The sequence below is a fragment of the Pleurodeles waltl genome, chromosome 12, assembly GCF_031143425.1.
Source record: "Pleurodeles waltl isolate 20211129_DDA chromosome 12, aPleWal1.hap1.20221129, whole genome shotgun sequence".
Classification (NCBI taxonomy): domain Eukaryota; kingdom Metazoa; phylum Chordata; class Amphibia; order Caudata; family Salamandridae; genus Pleurodeles; species Pleurodeles waltl.
In genome coordinates, this window is record NC_090451.1 from 300,964,976 (window position 1) to 300,986,155 (window position 21,180).

A 21,180-nucleotide genomic window follows, 5' to 3' on the forward strand; every position below is an offset into this window, starting at 1 on the left:
CATGTCAAATCAAACATTTGGAAGAAAGTAACAGTAAAGAGATTGCACCTCAGGGTGATGTGCAAGTATCTGTTTTTCCTCTCTAAGAACATTTATAGAAAAAGCTTACAAAAGGACGGTTTGTACCATTTTTTTAAGTTATTTGTATACTGTTTCAAACCCAGTCACAGTAGTTAGAAGATTAATATAATTGCCTGGCTTCTTTCATTTATCATTTTGCATAGAACCTTACAGATAACTAAATATATATTCATGGCAAATATCCTTACATCATTCTGTGAAAGTCATGATTTGTATTACTTTTCTGTTCTAGGTAGTCCCCTTTTTAAGTAACACATGCTAATTTTTCAAAAGGGAATCTGCGTTATTAATATAGAACGCACATTTGTTTTATGCAAGTTCTCTATGTAACATGAATATCAAGATTGTTTGAATACATGCATAGTATTTTATCTAAAGGCTAACTGTTCTGCTTTTTTTCATTTGTTATTGATTTCTGAAGAATTTCTAGAAGACTGTGCACTTGTAACTTTACTACACGTTAGTCCCTTTGAAACTGGGCCCACAATAAAAAAAAAAAAAAAGTTTTCCATTTGGAATCATGTTGATGTCGGATGTAGCGATGGCAAGGTGAGATTAAGCATTAAGGGCCATATGTACGAACACATTTTCCCATTGACACAGAATGGGAAAAACCCTTTGCTACATCTGGCCCTAAGAGCCTGATTAAGAGTTTACAGGAGGGGTTACTCCATCACAAGGATGATGGATATTCCATTCACCGAAATCTAAATCCCTAACCCTTCCGCCAAACTCTATATGAGGCCCTAAATTGTCAATGGAGAACTCTTTGAAGGAATTGACTTGCCCACTCTACTACTAGGTCCGAGTAGACCTAGTAGTAGAGTAAATTAGTCTAAAGCTATATGTAAGTTTATTACACAAGACAGAACGAGATGCAAAGCAAGATACGTTCGGTGGAGGGTAAGAGGAAAAAAGTAGTTTCAAGAGTAGGAGTGGAGGTGGGAGAGTAGGAATAGATGTGGGAGAAAGAGAAGCAGGAAGAGGTTGAGTGAGTAGGAGTAATACTAGGAGAAATAGTAAGTAGGAGTAAGAGTTGGTGGGCATAAGAGTAATAGTAAGGGTGAGTGTAAGAATACATGCAGAAGTATACAAGTACGAGTAAATAGAATTAGAGTGCACGTAAGTAAGAATAAGTAGGAATATGATTAGGAGTAAGTGTTAGGGGTTTTGTGCTGGATTTGTGTTACATAAGTGACACAAACTAGCACAATTGTTTTTTTTTGTAATTTGTTTTTCGCGCTTGAAAGTAGCTAAAAGTAACGCAAAACAACGCAAAGCAGTACTTTGCGTTAGCACTGCTTTGTGTTTGTTAGCAACAAGGGTGTGTTACATAGTGGGTACATGGGTAGTCCCATGCAACCACCCATTCATTTTGATCCAAGCCCCTATCTACTAATAATAGTAGACAGGGTTTTGTGCCAAAATTGAGTAAAAGGAGAATGTTTTTTTTTCTCCTTTCTTTTCCGACTTTGCACGTGTGCTGCACTGTACAACACACATGCAAAGTAGGAAACGTTTTAAATTAGGCTTAAGCATAGTATCTTGTATTGGAAGGGAACCCTTTCAGTCACAACCTGTGCTAAACTTAACGTGCAAACCTTTGCACTATGGCGCAAAGGTGTGTGCGTGGTACTCAGCAGCAAAACTCTGCACTGGTGCTAGGAAGACGGGAGGACAGTTCCATATCTCTGTAAACATGACACTCTCTTGCTCTCTCCCTGTCACGCAATGCAGCACAATATTTTGGGCTTCTGCGCTGTGTTGCGTGACACTTTTGTAAATCTGGGCCTTATAGATACAAATATGGGTACCGTCAGTAGTTGTAGTAGGGCTAGAAGTGAGAGTAGGTGACGGAGTAGGAGCAGAAGTAGGAGTGGGAACAGGCTTGGCTGGGTTGAATTCAGAGTAGAAGTAGGAGTATGAACGGGTAGGAAATGTGATAAAAACTGGGGTAGGAAATGGGATTTGCTTCAGTGCAGTGCAAGACACTCCACCATTCCTGCATTGCAAAGGAAATATTTTTTTGTTTGTGCCAATGTAATAGCCAAAGAGAAAATAACCATGTTGGCTGATCCAGAATGTGAATGACACTTTCATCAATCAATGACTGAAGGAGGCTAAGTGAAAGCAACTCGTGATTGAAGGCGGTTTCCCTAATACCCAGTTTTCATTTTTTTGAATCACCATATGAACTCTGACAGACAGCTAAACATATCTCAAGGCCAAATTTTAAAACATGAAAGTTTTAAGGCCCACAGATTCATATAACTGGTCAGGTGTCTTTGAGAGTACCTGCTTTATAGTCTTATTTGCCTCTTGTATGATGTCATCATATTCTCAATTGGCTTTTAATTACTTAGATAGCTTAGTGGGTTAAGGATGTGTCAGGGCACCTGAATGAAACTGGTTTGATTTGTGACATAGCAATTCTTCTTTCTGAATCTGACAACAGGTAGTGAGCCCTTTTAACATATAGGCCTTCATTATGACCGCCAGGGCCACGGTGGTGCTTTCACCGCCAACAGGCTGGCGGTGAAGATGCCACATTAGGAGTGTGGCAGGTTGGCCTCTGCCAAGCCACCTTTCCACCAGTGTTTCCGCGGCGGTAGCACTGCCATGAAAACCCTGGCGGAAAGGCTACCGGTGACAGGGAATTCCTTCCCTGTCACCAGCAGATGACTCACCCCCCCCCCAAGCAAGCACAATTACCCCAACCCCCCTCAAGGTACAGCGCCCCCTTTCCACATACATGCACACAGACACCCACAAGTACCCTGCATACACTCATTGACCAACACTGACATACATGTATTCACTCACATGCATCCATACCCGCAGTCACCACAACACTCATATTTGCATTCACCACAACACTCATACTCGCATCCACTCCAACATTCATACACGTATACACACACATGCATACACACTTACATTCATGCACGCACTCACTTCTACATTCATACACACACACTTACACACATACACTCACACACGCCCACACATCACCCCCATCCCCTGTCCGACGATCGACTTACCTGGTCTGGGGAGGAGGTTGTCCGGCAAGGAACGGGAACGGACGCTTCCAGCTCTGACAGCTCCCCACCATCAGGACACCGCCAGGCCCTATTTCAGGTTGTAATACGGTTGGCGAAGTCCTTTTGGCGGGGCCAGGCTTGTGGTGGAACCGCCCCTGCGCCTTCGCCCGCCATCACGACTACTGCTGGATTTCCACCCAAAATGTGGCGAGAATCCAGCAGTACTCGTAATATGGTGGGTGGAAGACCACCAGCACCAGCGGTCTTCTGGCGCCCGTGGCTTTGGCGGTCTTGCAAAAAGACCACCAAAGTCATAATGAGGGCCATAGTGCTCAAATTAATAGAGTTCAATTTGTGTGATTCACCACATTGGTAGCCATTAGTACTTCAATTGAGGACCTTGTCATTAGGTGGGAATGTAATGACAGTAATGACATTTGTGAGCATCTAGGACACTTCATTTATGAAACACATTCCAATTTAAATATTGCACAAAAGTGTAAGAAGCGCTATTGAGTATAGATAATAATTGTAATATTTTAAGTCATTCAATAATATTCATTGCTCGTCAATATTGAACATTTTTCAAGCTTGTTAACTTAGAATTATGTCATACCACATTGTCTCCTAGATTTCAGAGGGGAGTTATGGTATTACTGGGGAAACAGGACCCTCTAGTCGGGATGTGATCTCAAAGGGTGTGAGGTAATATGAGTGTGAGTTTTGTAGCTGTATGCAAAAAAATCATTAATTACATTTTTAGTAGTCGTCACTCCAATATTCATAGTTATATAAATATAGATGTTGTAAAATAAAATCACTCAAACAACCCTGATACAGAAAGCAAACTGTGATCGGTCTAGTTGCTCATAAAGCATCCCGTTACAGGTGCTTGATCTGGTTATAATTGGGAATACTGTAACGAGTAATTGGTTACCTTCATATTGGAGAAGGAAATTGATATTTGTCACAATCATAGCTTGAAATACTGTATGCATCAATATATGATCTATCAAGGCTGTATGCAGTGTTGAAAATTCCTTTGGAAGTGCTCAAATAAAGAAATTATTAAACTCATTATTGATTCTCAATGGCTGCAGATTTGCATGTATTTGCAGATTGTTCTGTGTAAAGTCAATCGTTATTGATATCTCACGAGTTTCTAGAAGGCTGAAAACAGTGCGTCTCGTTTTTTTGTTATGATTCAAAGGAACACAATCTCACAAAATGAAAATAAGTAAAAAGGCATCAGGCCACCCTCTGTTAATTGTTTATTCTGAATGTTTTACCAATAATTAATCAAGGGTATAAAAGCTGAGCACAAGAGGTGAACGGGTATAGAGGAACCTTCACACCAGGAGACTCCAGAACAGGCTGTGCAGAGTCATATCACCCATTCTAATGGAAGGCTGCCAGGGAAGGAGGCATCGAGACTTTCTAGTTTCTTTTGTGCTAGAACAGGGGTCTCCAAACTTTTCAGTACGAGGGCCACATCGTATATTTTACAAATATTCACAGGCTGAAAAAAATCAGAGTGACTACTCACCTCAAAACCAATACCATTTGTCTCTTGCCTCTCTCACTATCCAGTCCCGTGTGCCAGTACCCCTCACAACACTTCTCATGACCCTACAACTCTTCCCTCCATATTTACTCACCACTAACCCCACCATTCATTCGTCCATCACCGCTTACAACTATCCTTGTCCACTGCCAATACTGTTTCATTTAGTCGTCTTCCCAACTCTACCTTTGCTTTTCCCAGCTCACTTCTGGCACTCTCCCCCAACCACTGCATCTTTCCCATCACTCCTACTTACCCAAACAACAATAGGACAAAACGGCAACCTGTAATATTACGCCGGTGGGCGCCATCAAAGCTGTTGCCGCCCAAGTCTACTTACAACAGACTTGAAAATCTACAAAAGGGGAGGGTGAAAGAAAAGTTGAGATTAAAGTCTCACAAGCCCTCAAAGAGCATGGTGCTAACAGTTAATTAACTATGCCAGTGAAGGGCCAAACATGCTTATTTAAAAGTGGCAAGACATTGTGCCTTTCATTATTTCCAATAATCATGTCCTAGTAGTCAATGCTTGAATTCAAGCTAGCCTTCACTACAGAAAGGAGCTCACTCCTCTCAAGAAACTGAATCATTCCTCCAACTCCCTATGATGGCTACACAAGCTCTCTGCCATGAAAAAAGAGTTATGGTAAACACCACTGTGATCTTACATAAGGCAGTATGCTAAAAGCCACAAACCCGTTTCTGTTAAATTTAGCTAATCCATTGCCCCAAGTTCACTTAGCGCAACCCATGTGGCACATCTTGGTGCTGTCAATCACTGTCAGGATAGCAGATAAAGCCTTCTCAGCATGGGTGGCCAGGCTTTAGAACTCTCATCTTCATCCCAGTCCCAATCTTGATAAAGGTCAGCCAAATCCCTCAAAACTCTGCTGTTTACACTATAACATGCCCATTCCAGTATACTAGGTATTGTTATAGTCCACAAAACTCTGGTGGACGAGAGCTCTATGAGTAAAATCTGACCAGTAAATGGACTACCTGCTTGTGTATGTGCACTCCATGTGACCTGCAAATCAATGGATCCTACCACACAGATATAGATCTTTCCAATTAAAGAATTAACTGAAGGTGAGGGGTAGTAGAGGCAGGTAGAGTTTTTCAAACTGCTCACTAGAACCAGAAGCTATTTACCTACTTGAGCAGCAGCAAACTTGGAATTACATAACAGCTGGATTCTGAAAACAGCATATGGTGCTGAGCACAGGTAATGGCTGACAAACAGGTAAGCATACCTCATTGAGCATCGGGGTGAGAGCTACTAGGCAATAAATTAGTATTGGCTTGTTCAATCTGGTTTGGCCAAACTCCCTAGTACTACAAATCAAAGAAGATATGAAAAATGCACATTGGCAGTGAATTCAATAAGGATAACAAATCCTGTGAAAACACAAATGCTAACACTCCAATGTGTAAGAGCTCTTTGCCTTGCTAGCATCAGGTGAAATGTTGCCAGTTGCTGCTTCAAGCATGTTCCACTTGCTCCGGAAGACGACATGGGGAGCTGAAGTCCTGTCAGTCGTGCCCATCACATGAGAGCTCACTTAACAAAGCCTCAGAACCGGAGAGCAGTACTTTCCAGTTTACAGACAGTCTGAGGGAGGTAGCCGATCTAGAGCCATGCTATGCTACATAGGAGATACCTGATCCTCGAGCACTGTCTCCTGCTCTGTGGGAACATATCATAACACTAGCATGTCCTGGAGTGACAGATCCGGAGAAACAACAGTGTGCTTAGCTGTCGCACACCAACCATGAAGTTCACATGCCTGGGCAGGGCTAAGGGGGAGGAGAATGGAGAAAACGGCACTTAGGGCACACACAAGGGTCTACTGTAGACTGCATGTGTTAACTCTCCGACAGCGTGGTTGGGAAAATATATTTTTAGTTGCTGCGGGTTGGAGAAAATCTTGTAGCAAGCTAGATGTGGCCCGTAGGCCATAGTTTGGAGACCCCTGTGCTAGAATAAGCTTAGCAAATAGTAGCAGAACAGGGTAGAAGTGTTATAAAAGTACAAAGCAATTATGTTGGATTTTTAAAAGCTTATTCACACTCTTAGTAAATGAGCAAACATCGGTGCTGCCATTCTATTTGTTTTATTGTGGTTACAAATTGTGTGCACTAGGATATTGTTCTAATTTTTAAAATACATCTTTAAAGTGTATCCTTCTTTACCTAGTGTTCTTGAGATTGTCCTTACTGACTTAAAGAGGGTTTGGGTTTCCACCAGTTCTCCAAGGAGTGTCTTATAAGATTGATTGTTATCTAAAATATATCTCATTAAAATATTGCTCAGTGGGACAGAGGGATGGTGGCAATCCAACTGTTTCAGTTTCTCGGGTTGGCACATTAACTGAGCCCTTAGTACTTGATGGCCTAGAAAACCAAACCCTGCGTTCTAGAGAAATTTAGAGAATGCATCGAGGCTTAGACTTTTTGTACACCGTTGATGCAATCTACCTCAGGGTTTGTGTGTACTAGAGACTGTTTAAAGTTTTCACCTGGGGTTTTATGGGACTTCATTACAACCATCACCACCAAGAGCTCTGCCTTTTTTCCTTGAAGATTAAAGTGTCATTGACCAAGAAATACAAACCTTTTCACACAAGAGTGAAATCCACAAGACGCTTGGCCAGGTGATTCCAGAAGGGCAAATGTTTTAGGTTGGTCCTGAACCTTCATTAGATGGATTCTTATCATCACCCTATATTTAAATCCATCTTCTTAGGAAACTGCTAAGAGAAGGTCCAACTGTACCTAAAGAATGCTTATTTGGCATTACTGAATTTTCCTACTCATCAACAATTCCTCCAGTTTCTGTTGAGCGGTCAAACCTACAGTTTGGTGCCCTCTCTTTTGGCCTTTGTTCAATTTGTTGGAATTTTACCAAGTTCTGATGTTAGTCAAACAAATTGTAGGAACCAAAATAATTCTCATGTTATGTGACCAACAGGAGCTGTTGACTTACCTTCACTGGATGATCATTCTTGGTCTCATTATTGTGGAGGATGAAATCAGTGCACATTCCCATCCAGCAGATCGAGTCTCCGGAGTTTTGTTTATATTCTGTGGTGGTGCAAATTCAGCTTCCAGCTTAAAAGCTAAAGACAATGAGTAATGTGCTGAGGAAAGTTCAACTTGAGATCAGATACCTCTCCATTTCATAGGATAGATTGTCGGCCTTCTGGAATGTTTAAACCAGACCTTCTGGAATGTCCCAATCTGGTAATCTTATTTGGACTTCTTCACTACAGTCAGAGACTAAACACCCAACACTTTCAAAGGTGTCTCTTTTTTTCAGACCTGATGGAACTTTCAGAGGATTTAAACATGAAATTCACTGGTAGTTCGATCCCATGGAAGTCTGGAAAAGCTAGCATTAGGTCACGTCTGAATTTTGTCATCAAGTCAGCTACCAGTACATGGATTTGGGGTGCCAGCTGCAGTGTTCTTTCTACCAGACTTCTGTTGAGTTACATCGAGTTTGAGTTGCACATCAATTGCCTCACACTTCTGGAATGCTCTTTTGCCATAAAAACTCTGTCTACTCAGAATAAATATTGCAGCATCATCTACAAAATGTACAGCTTTTCATGGATTCAAACACATAAGCAGGTAAGATAACAATGGTAATTGTAAACGATTTCTGGCATATATTTATAAAGTTTTCCTGAATTTGCAATTAAGATTTATCAGTTCTATTACGGACATATAGGAAAATATTGTTCCACCCATTTCTGCATTTTCGTTATTGTATTTTATATTACAATGTCTTAAGAATGCAGAAAAATTTGTAAAATCGTGCATTTGCTGTAAAGAAGGAGACAGTCAATATTCTGTCATGTCTGTATGAACTGTTACTGGCTATCATGATTGGTTGTCACAAGGTAGTTTTTTCTATACAATGTGATCTGTAGTCATTTGATATGAACTGTGCGCCTGTGAAGTTCAATAAAGGAAGAGAAAGCATAATCTTCACTTATGGGTTCTTAGTAGAACTGAACATTCTTTGTTGCAAGAATTAAAAATGTTACATTCTGTCTAATACTGGCAGTGAACTCTAAAGCTAGCAGATGTTCTTGGGGTCAAGACAATGCTGAGTCTTTGAATAGTAGTGTGGGTGGTAGAAGAATTGGTAGTGGTGAGGACAATGCCACTGCTGCCTGCTGATGCCTGCCTACTATTTGCAATGGCAGTGGTGGTGATACTGATTATGCTGATAGCAGTGGTGGTGAGGCAATGTTACCATTGGGAGCATCCATACCCTGCTGGTAGCACCGATGGTGGGAATAAATATTTGAAAAGAAGCTACTTTCCCCTTTCAATGAGATGATCTCATCGGTAGGATGATATGGCCTGGACCCCCCAAAATGAACCCCCACAACAAACGAGTCAATGACAGGCTACAACCTGCTTTAGAAAGACGGTCATGTTTTTCTCAAACATGACAACTTAACATTCTTATCCTTTTTTAAACTACAAACACAGCACACATCTAAGATAAATTGTAAGCATGGTCAAGAAAAACACATTTACAATTGAGATTAACATAGAATAGCAAATTGTCACTTTTATGCTAAAATCATTTATATTATCCAGTTTGTTTTATAGTGGAGCCTCCAATCATTTAACACTAAGATCCAGTCAACCTTCATCCCAAAGAGAACCACACAGGTGGACTCCACCAGAAACTCTGAGGGGGGCTCCCCACTCCTGCTAACCTTGTCCGCAATCCCAGGGGCTCACCCCCCCCCCAAACACCAGGCTGTCTGCGGGAGCTCCTAGAATGTGACCAGGAGCTGGAGCTCCATACCCTACACTGTGCAAATGTGTGCCCTTGCTTCAAGCCAGTGTGAACATTCTTCTTCAGGATTGCTGTTTCTTCCCCCAGTGCTGCCTAAGAAAATGAGTTGGAGGACTCCCCACTGCTGTTGGAAAGTGAGCTTGGGGTTCATTTTCTGGCCAGGTGGGTGACCAGGGCCAACCGGTTGTTTGCGCTCTTCACCAAAGTACAGGTTTTGCATAAAGGCCCTAATACCGCTGATAAACACTTTGGTACACAAGTCAGATAAGTGGACCCCACCCTTGGGAAACATCTGGTTACCCCGATCAACTTGTGGGGTATGTTCCACAGCCGTCCGGTCCCGGGACACAGTTTGGCCACTCAGCACTGAGATGCCTGACTGACACGTTCAGAGTCCTAGTTCTAACATTTGGACTCCACTTGCGACGTGAAATCATGCATGACCAAGCTATGATCACCTCAGGAAAGGACTTACCCAACCAGATAAAATTGATTAAAAGAGCCTCCCTGACTTCCCTGCGCCCCAGTTTAATCAAGTCATTACTGCAACGTGTACAATGATCAACACCAAGAACTGCTGTACCACGCGATCCTTAGTCTTATCCACATATTAAAAGAGAAACATTTAGAGTGAGATAATGGCATTACATGGCGATTATGGTGCAAAACACAGAGATTCATTTTTTTCATTTTCATTTTAAGAGTAGGCAGTTGCCCATGGGACCACTGCCTGCTCTTAAAAAATGTTTTTGTATGCATTCACAAGGGGGAAGTGGTCCTTTGGGGACCCCTTCCCCTTTGCAAATGGGTTACCACCAATTTGAAATTGGTGGTAACTGCAATTGTTTTGCGACCGCATTCAGGGTCACTAAGCAATCATACATACCTCTGTGATTCAGTATTAGGAAGAAGCTCCCTTGACACGCCCCTTCCTAATACCGAATCAGTATGCAGTTGCAAATGGATTTGTTACAAACCAAAATGCAGTTTTTGCGATCGCAAAACACTTTGATACATCCTGCCCATAGTGTTTAAAACAAGATAATGACCACCTGCCATTCCGCTTGACTTCGTTCAAAGACAAACCTGCCCCTGCAGCAAAAGTTGCTGCCTTGATCCTACAAGAATGTGACGAGTAACCCGACGGGTCAATCCCAATACTGCCGAGAGTGTGGCACAACACTGCTCAAAATGTATACCTTGACAGGCACTCCGCATTCAAATGGACAAACAGTGCAGGAGATTGTACATTAGGTTGAACCAAGATGTATGCCCTTATACATGCAACCAGGCAAATAATGGACCCTGAGCTGCTCTGAGCTCTACTGTAGCTCCTTTTCCCCTTGAGCTCTACTGTAGCTCCTTTTCCCGTTGGATCAGTCTTGGACTCCCCAAGCTTAAGGGAAAGTCCGGCGAGGTGTAAATAGGTGTTTACCCACTGTAGGCTGCCCAATAAATCAGTATTTAATGCCCCAACTAACTGACCCATCCTAAAGGCCACATAGAAGGCAATGGAGAATGCTCCCACAAACAAAGCCACCTCACAAGATGGGCTGCACACTACATGGAGTTCGGCCAGCATAGGCCCCAGCACCTCCGCATCCAGCGGTCTCCTCCCATCCTTCATCCTGCTCTTCAAACTGCCTTCCTCACCAGGAAACAATTGCCCACATCATGCATGCCCTTTAGCGTGGTACGGCAGTCCATAGTTGCCAAATGAGCCCTTGCATAAGAAACTGGCCTCCTCTGAGATCTCAAAGCCTCAAGAAAGAGGCAAATGGCACTGGGCAAAAATAACTCAGACACTCGCTGGCCCCTCAAAAAGGCCCTATATGTCTTAAAGTACTTCTGATAAGTCATCCGCATGTGCCTGGTTCGGGAAACCGCCACTAAATCCAAAAAGGGGTGCTCCCGTCTTCCACAGATATGTCGGGAATCCATCATCCACTCTGCTGCTTGTGGGTGGTACTCCCCAAAATCTTGCAACTTGGAGAGAGATAGAGCATCAGCTGCCTTATTATGAATACCCGGCACATGTTAGGCCCTAAACACAATATTTTGTTTCAAGCAAAGTAAGGCAAGGTGCTTCTACAGCCTCAGAACCTCCCTACAGGAGGCTCCTTGTTTGTTAATGGCCTCCACCACAGACATATAGTCTGACCAGAAAAATCACAGTCCAGTTCTGGTATACAGTGGGCCAGATTTAAGAGCCCCTTGTGCCACCTTAGCACTGCCTTAGCATAATTGTTTTTATGCTAAGGTAGCCTTTTCCTCTCGCCATATTTACAAAGTGGCACAATGCATGCATTGCACCACTTTGTAACCTTTTACACCACAATACGCATGCATCATTCATAATATATGCAATTGGGGTGTTCTGGCGCAAGGAGGCCCGCAAAAATGGTGCAATGAAATCCACAAGATTTAATTGCACCATTTTTTATGTCATTTTTAGGACTTGCTGAAAGCAAGCGTTAAAAGGATGCACCCATTGTAATCAATGGGCCTCTTTGCACTTTGCTACACTAACGTCAAAATGTTTGACGCTAGTGGAGCAAAATGCCACAATAGCATCAAAAATGTTGATGCTATTGTTCCTAATACCACCACGGCCCCTAAATGCCCCCAAAACCTACACTGCCAGCAGAGTCTGTAAAAGAATCTGATTTAATACAGACGGGGCTGCCCATACCACGGGCCCATTAAACTGATGCAATAAATCCCATCAGACCCTGAAGTCCTCCTTCACCTCAGCCTGAAGTCTGGTATGGCAGTGCTTTTGTGTGAGAGCCCCCATTGCCCTGGCTACGGACATGGAAAAGGTGCTATCCATAGGGATAATGTGAAGATCAAAATTGAGCTAACCCACCAACATCTGAAGTTGATATAAAGTTACTTTCTTGAGAGCGAGAATTGAGTCAGTCGCCTGCCTGAAAGCCCCGACCTTGTCAAGAGGCAGCCTGCATTCCCCGGCAATGCTGTTAATCTCAATACCCAAAAAAGAAGTTCAGGTGAAAGGGCCAACTGTTTTGTCTGGGGCAAGAGAAACCCCTAAATCCCTGAACAGGGAAATCAGCACCTCCAGAGCTTATAGCAAGCCCCTAAAGCTGTCGGACCCATGCTCAGAAAATCATAAAGGTAGTGAATGATATTGTGGTGATCAGTTTTGCAAGCAAACTGTCATTGTAAAATCAAGCTAAACTGTTCAAAGCAATTACAAGGCATGGCACAACCCATGGCCATACATTTGTCGCAGAAAGACTGACCACCATATTGAAAACCAAGCAGGTGATAATCATCAGGATGTACAGGCAGAAGTCTGAATGCAGACTCAATGTCTGTCTTCACCAAACGTGCCCCATGGCCCAGTCTGTGCAACTCATCCAATGCCATGTCAACAGATGAGTATGTTACTAAGCACAGATCAGAGTTAATTACATTGTTGACAGATAACCCCTAGGTGCTGAGAGGTTATGGATTAACTTGAACCGGGCTGGCTCTTTCTTCGAGACCACACCCAGCAGGGAATCAAAAAGGTTAGACAAGAGGGGGTCAGAAAAAAGGCCAGCATTCCTGCCTAAGAAGCCCTCCATTTCCAATTTCTTGGCTGCCACCCTTGTATGAGCATGCATAGACAACAAGTTCTTGCAATGTGAATAGGTAAGACCCCCTGAGCAGGTATGCAGAAAAACTTTGAGATAATAGTATATCAGCCTTCCTATTAGGGTATAAATTAAGCAAAGGGAGCAATTTGTCAATTCAAACTGGTGTGGGCAAGGCCTCCATTGCTTGTTGACTTTGGGATATCTTTTCCTTTCTCCTTAGAATTGTTGATACATTTGAATTCAGGATGTGAGAGATGTCCACAAAAAGAAGAGACATACTTGAATTTACAGTACCCCACGGGTCAAGTGCACAAATTTCTACTGAATGCCCAACACGACCCCTTCCTATCACCTGGGCCCTGTTTGCAGTGAAAATATTGTTTAAAGTGTGTCTTATTGTTCACACTGTTCAGCCATACATTAATCTCTGTTTAGTTCTAACCTATATTGGGATCCTCGACCTTAGAACATCTAAAGTCCCTATCATAATCCAACCAAGTCATCCCCCCCATTGGCATGATTTACTTTAAGTATCTTCTTAGCACAGATATCATGGACAAGGCTACTTCAGGTTTCTTCCCCAAAATACCATGCATAAAGACGTTAAAACCAAAACCCAATGAGTGATAAACTCCTCAACCATAGGCTTTTTCTCCTTTGAGAAGGCATCTTTCCCATCCTTTTCATTTGCCTCACTATCCCAGCTTTTGGGACTACCCAGAGAGAACAAATTCACAAATTTGCCCTTCCATATTTTTTCCTTTACCTTAGCAGGGCCATGGGGTGCTAACCTCAATGGCTTGGATAGTAAAGTGTCCTGTCCATCCATGACTTTGTGTCATCAGCCCCTTTTACCTGATGTAGCCGCTTACCAACGAGCTCCCCACACCCTCCTTCCGGGCAGCATGGTTCATCCCTGACCCACCATGAGCTTTTGCAAAGATCTCCACCTGCCTCTGTAAGACTGTGATGGCAGACAAAACTGTAGGCGAAGGGGCCCAGGGGGCAGTTAGCGGGGGTGCTCCTTGGGTCCCCACTTCAGGACTTGCCAATTGGGAAAGCAGAGATGGAACTGAGAAAAGCCCCCAATTGTAGGCATATTGAACCCCTGACCCTCCCCTGGCACCAACCTGTGCTACCAGAAGTGCTAACACCACAGGCGGACCTTCCACCGACCCTGGAACTGTGAGCTAGAAACTGGCCCTGGCTGCCCTAAGAAGGCCCAGCATTTCCCCCTGAAAGTGCCTTCAAAACCTCATTGGAACCTGACTTCCTGCTCTGAGTCATGAGGTGGGGGCAGTAAAGCAGAGGTAGGAGGTGCCCTGACTGGTGGATGCAGCTCCTAAAGTACTATTCTCTGGCCTCTTAGCTACTAAGGCCTATTGACCTGAGAAGCGCCCAACTCCCTGGGGGCAGGGATGTACTGACTGTTTGCAGTCCTCCTTTTCACAGAAGGGAATGTGGCCCTCTGAGGGACGTTAGACTTCCTCGGGCACTCTGCTATCACCTGCTCTAGTTCCAGCTCAGGCTCAGACTCGGGTGCTGAGCTGCCTGACACCCCACCTTCACCCAACTTTGTGAGAACCATTTTTCACAACTGAGCTAATTCTGGGTCGTGCCCCTTACGTGCCCACCCTATCTCCCTTTGATAGCATTGTTTCGAAGGAATACTAATGTAGCCAACAGTACAAACAGTAAAGTACTTAAGACTGAGAATAACTTGACAACCACTCACAAAACCCAAAGGAATTAAGACTAAGACTAACTCTATGACCACTTACCTCAAGTCCCAGTCCGCGTTCCCAGACTGGTGCAGCTGGAAGAGAAAAGGAGGGGAAGGATCATGAATAGCCCACATCAGAAAGGCGAGCAGCACAAAGTACTAGTAGGCAGGGAAGGGGGGGTGAACACCACTAATGAGATCAAGGCCTTAGGAGCTAAAGAACGGGGAATAACAAAGCCAAGCACATTCCATGAGGATCCTTAAAATTGTGCTAACAAAATGCCGGGCACTAACAAATATATGGGGGGAGAAATATAGTCATCGTAACTGCGGGAAAAGAAGTGACGCGCAAACCGTCCGCCACCCCTGCAAACGCTGACCTCATGTATCCCCGGAAAAACAGGCTTACATCCCCTCCACCCTCATGGCCGTGAGTCGTGAGCGCTGGGAGGGGGCCTGGCCCTTGGGTCCTGGTCCCTAATCCTGCGCCCCAGTGAGGCGGGCCGCTATGCCTATACTCCTAAATCAGCATAAAAGTGAAAATATGGGAAACAAATGTTATTTTTTTCCAACAAGAATTACATTTTACACAGTAGTCTCTTTTGATTGTTTATGTCTAGACCAGTGAACGTGCAATACATCCCTTATGGTATGTGGGCTTTCCTTGTACTGTTATCCAAACGTATTTTGCCTAGGGTTTGAAGGTTCATTTCCTTCTGTTTAGTTCGGAAATGATGGCAACAAATGGAAACATTACTGTGCGCCGTAAATGTCCCTGTCCCACATTCCTCTTATGTCACACCACCACCGTGAGTTTACAGCCCTCTTCTTCTTCTGAACTAGGGCAGCTTAAATGCCCAGCAAACTTCAGCTGAGAGGGAAACATGCCCCACAAGAAGCGGTAGCCTTCTCAGTCCAATATCTACTTGCAACTGGTGGCATTTGTGTTGGTACATGCTACTCGCACGCAAGCTTCATTCATCACCATTATAATTCACTACTTCCGTATATTAGTACAGTAATTCAATTTGATGCTGGCTTATGCTGTGACCTGCAGGTCACAGGTTTTAAATCCCAACAGGACCAACTCAGCCTTACATGCTTCCACTGTTGATAAATTGAGTAGCATTAAAGTGGATACCAGCACATCCTGACATTTATAGTGCCTAAAACTGCAACACGTTGTAGGGCATTGAAAAGTATCAGTCTCAGCTTCTGAACCAAGATATTCGACAGGCTATTGCTCATAGCCTCCATCAAAAAAATCGCAACAAACTGAAGCAACTAATTATTTGTGGGAAAATTTGTCCTAAAGCTGTTGCTTTCTGTATATTTTCACGATTGTTGGTGGCATAAGGGACAAGGGGTTTTCTTTTAAATAATTTGAAGCGATCGTTCCAAAAATAGATAAACGTGCATCCGAGATGAAGAGGTTTTTTTCTTACAGAACTTAAATTCACTCCCTGACAATTAAGCAGCAGAAGCCAGGCTTTATTGAGATGCTCCATTTCAAAGCAGATCTGCATAGGCCTTTGTGGCACAACTGCCCAATGGCCTCTCTGCTGCACCTCACGCATCTTATTGTTGTCCGCTGGTTTAACAAGTTTGCTTTTGTGTCCTTTGCTTTAGGTCATTTACTTAGATGTCGGCCCAGTGGAGGGGGAGGGTTTGTGGGATAACTACTGACCTCTGAGATACCCCGCCCAGCACATAATCCCGGTGCCCGCTCCCTGCCCATTAACTCTTTTGTTTTTCCGAGGTTTTCCATTTACTAGCGCAGTCAGCTCTATTACAGATTTCAACTCAAGTGGCAGCCTTTTGTGTGCTACTATAATGAGGCCTTTAGAAGTCTAAATAAATGATGTCAGGTGCTTTGCTGCTGTCTCCCCGTGCTGTGCCTCAGTCAGCAGCGCCAGTATAATGAAAACACCACCAACCTGCAAGCGGTGGAATCTACCGACTGCGCGTTTTCTAACCGCGCTTAAACTGCACCTCATGCACGAGTTACATTTTAATGACTAGGTCTGCTTGGCAAAGTATGTGACTAATCTGCCATATCAAGAGCCAGGGTTCTATTGAGGTTTGAGCATCATGTAAGGCGAGAGCGATCATGGGCTGGGAAAAGCCTCCGATTTATGGTGACGGACAGTAGTTGTGAATTGCGGCACTTACTCCAATGTGTCAGTGTCTTACACTCAATACATGTTTTGTCCACGTATTATTGTATTGCAACGGTTATATAGCGCTTCCTACTCTTATGTAGTGTGCTCAGGTACTCGAGCACACTGCACTGTGTATGGTGTGTGGTTGAAAGTGAGTTGTCTTTATTTTGATCCTTGCGTGATGATGAAAGAGTGGGGCAAGCCGAAATGGCGGGTCTCTGGTACAGGTGGGGACAATGCCTTGTTGTGTGTGTGGGGGGGGGGCGGGGGGGGGGGGGGGAGGGTGGGGAGCGATGCCAATGGCCAGTTAATCAACTGAGGCTGTGGCGGTGATGGAGTCAGGTTTGTCCACAAATCCTTTAGGCACCTAAGGCAGCGGGAACGAGAAGGAAGGCAAATTCCGAATACATTCGTTTTTTTTAACCTGTGATCAGGTAGAGGCAAAAGCACCACGGACCGTAAGGCAGGACCAGGGACGCCCACTTCAGCAATCGTCCTTGGCTCTACGGGAACTTTATGGCTCTATCCCGGGATTGTGGGGAGTTGGACCTTGTGCCAGGTGACCAAGATCTGGCACTGTTGCCCATGCCCACCTTCCAAATGGTGCCAGTCGGGATCCCTCTTCGGGTTGCTCTGGTATGGGTGATTTGGGGGTCAGTTGACATGCGGACCTTTTGTTCCTCACTCTGTGAGGGAGCTGGGGAGGTCACCATGTACAGTCTATATATATCTGGGGCCCGGTGGGTAGAACTCAGGCTCACCAGTGAATTAATCAGTGCTCTAAGGTCCAGCGGGGTGGCCAAACATGACCTAAGGCATGTGGTTAGGTGAATTATTTATAGATTATTCAAACACTTTCTGATTTTGTAATGTTCACAATTTTTGACTGAACCAAATGTTTTGAATACTGACATTCCTTGTTGTCATAAACAGGTGCTGAGAACTGTTCTCAAAATGCAAACCCACTTGTCTCAGATCAACTCTGTCTGTTCTTTGCCTTCCATTGGTGGGGGTTGGCCCAGAAGTGGGTCGGGGGGGGGGTTCACAAATTTCACTTGTTTTGCCCCAGGCCTGGGTGGAGTCCCCTACCTGTCACAGTGGTGAGGTTATCACATTACAGGATGTAGTGATTAGGACAATGGATGAAGAAGTGTATGGGAGAGGCACACGGTTTATGGTTTTTTAGTAAGCATAGCTGCTTTGAATAGCTGTGCAGGTCCAATTACTGCATTTCTTAGGGCCACAGTCCACCTAGCTGATCATTGCCTTAGATTGTCTATTCTGAGATATTTTGTTTAAAGTTTATGGTCCTGAGCGGGGATAGGTTAAAGGGATTGAAGGGAAAAATGGTGGTTATCTGTTGTGTTGAAGTCTGAATACATATTCTTTTGTTCTTGGGTGGCACATTGATGAGAGGAATGGCTTACTCCTGATGTAGTTTGATCTGTGCCATTACCATCTGAACAGAGCACACCCCAGGGGGGTGCGGAGCTACGACCACTGATGTAACAATAGCCCCCTCCAGTCCCTGCAGTGTGGGGGTCCTGAGCTTCGTAAACAGTGCACAGGTGTTGGGCCCCTGTCTGAGAGCTCCTGACAGGGTTCAAGGGCCCTCAATTTACTTTGCAGGGGAGCCCCCTCAAGTTTTGTTATGCTACTGGCTAAGACCTGGGGGCTCTGTGGATCCGAGACCCGTTCTGCTTTTGTGACTCTTTGGCTGGGACAAGCGGGAGGATGGGGATCACGTCCGGGTCCTGGTTACTGTCACCTGTCTCACAAATCGTGTGACAGGGGACAGGAAGCAGGAAGGTGGCAGTGCAACTTGCATGTCACTTCTGGCCTAGTAGTTGCAATGGTTGGGGACTATTCAGGCCGTGCTCAACCTGGCCTCCCCCTTTTTCCATTTGGCCATCACAACAGCAGGAAAGGACTTGGAGTGCTGGTGGCAGTGTGGTTCCAGTGTGCAGCTCTTCAACCCACTCGGTTCCTACAGAGTATACCAGCCCAATCAATGATCCATCCTGGTCCACTGGAAGGATCCTGGTCCTTCCTTCAGGTCTGTCTCAGAGCTGACGGAGTAATTTGGCAAACTGAATTTTGAGGCTGCAGGTGTCCATGGCTCAACAGAGTAATGCTGGCGCTAAAAGGCTAGCCATGTGTTGCCCGACCGATTAACCTTAAGCATTATTTTTAGCTGATGGACCTTCTCTTCTTTGGCCCTCATGGCCAATGTGGAACCACATCAGTACAATTCTGTGGTGGTTCCCCCTTTCCTTAGACTTGTCAATGGCACCGCATCAGTACTGTTATAGAACCAAAGGCTGTAGGCCTCCTTTTTCGCTCATCTTCCTGGGCATCCCATATCTTCCTGGCCTGAGGTGGCTGCTCTGCATCTCTTGAATCTTTTTAAGTAGCAGCAAATGAAGATCAGGAGCACGGACATAAGTGAAGGATGCCTAGGAGGGCCTGAGAAGATTTGAGTGATCTTGATACGTACAAAACGTTGTGGTGCATTAAAGTCTATTGTTTTCACCTGTGCTTGTAAAAATTGTTGTGTGGGTAAGAGAAAGGGGTGTGACCCTGAGTTAGTGCAATTGCTTAAACTGGTCCTGACCATATTAGAAGATGAGGGAGAGTTCTCAAGTTCTATGCCTGATTCAGAGCCTGAGCAGATTGTACAGGTGGCTAATGTCCTAGGTAGTCCCTATTCCCTCTTTGTGCTGCATTCTCACCTTGCCAGGAAGCAAGCAGCACATTGCATCACTAATGATGGGCAGGATCTTTCTGGACAGGGGCCCCACAACTGGTTCATCAGGTCTCACCTCAGCATGAATGTGCTTACTTGGCCCACAATTCCTTAGCCTTGCAGCAGATATCTAGTCACATCCAACTGGCACCAGTGGTGGTTCCCAGATTGGCCCCTGCACCACACTCACTGACACTCCAAGATCTAGAGAGTCAAAGGAAGTATTTTGTGCCCTAGTTGAGATTAGGCAGACTCTGGATGATCTATCTACGGTCTTGAAGGAAAAGTATTTAGATCAGTCTCAGTTAGACACATCGGTGAACCTGAACCCAAATGAGCCTTTACTTTGGTGAATTACAATCAGGTGGTAGCCACAGTCTCTGCTCCCTTACAAGACTCCCCACTGCCTGTGTGCAGTAAGGACTTGTCAGACACTACATTGGGGGTGTTGACCTAAGTCACTCAATTACTCTCTTGGCAAGCGGGGAGCACAGATAAACACCCCCACTGTTTCTTCCAAGACCTCCCACTGGGTCCCTTTAGCGCAGCTCTTTCCGCTATTGCAGACACGAGGAAACATCTGGATGCAACTGCAGCAGATTGCAAAAGAGGGGAGAAAGGACAATGGGGGAGGGGCAAACAGAGTGTACCACCTGAAAATAAGGCATCCACAGCAACAACCCTAGGTAAAAAGTTGGAGGGGCAACATACAAGGATGAGGCAGCAGCTTTGAAGGTGGACAGCAAACCAAACTCTTGAAGCAGGAAAGCTGGCTTTGCATGTTGCAGTGGTATGAAAGAAAATATATAGATGGATGACTTTGTAGATGTGTTTTCCCTTATTCATCCAAAAAGGAGGGAATATGAGACAAAAGAAAAGAACAGAAATGAGTCCTCTAAGGACAAAAGGCTTATGGTTATGAGAACTTTAACAATTCTTTATTTGGCTTTAAGGTATACATAATGTAGATGTTAGAAAGGAAATCTGAAGTAGCAACGTCCATGATATTCAATGCAAATAAGATCCTTAAGGTTCATCCCGTATATGGGGGCACTGCATGGTTAGATTATAATTGTGATTCCAGGAGGGGTCAGTTTGAGGACACTGACATTGGATGGGAACAGACTGAGATGAATGTATGGTAGGAGACAGTCAATAATAGTTCCACTTAAAACAGCCTATTTGTCAGCAACATGCCTTTGGGGACAAAAAAAAACAGATCTTGCTGGGCCTTCATAGAAAAGGAAAAGGTGCTATTAAACCTTCTAACAAGTAGGGCCCTACCCACACCAGTAAGGATCAATAAGTTGATGCCTTGGCTTAATTTGCACCCAAAGAGAGAGGCAGCACATATGTTGTATTTTGGTTTTTCTTTTGGTTTCTCACAAAACCAAAGTTGCAAAAAATGTCCAGAAGGAGTGCTCCTTAGGAAGAAT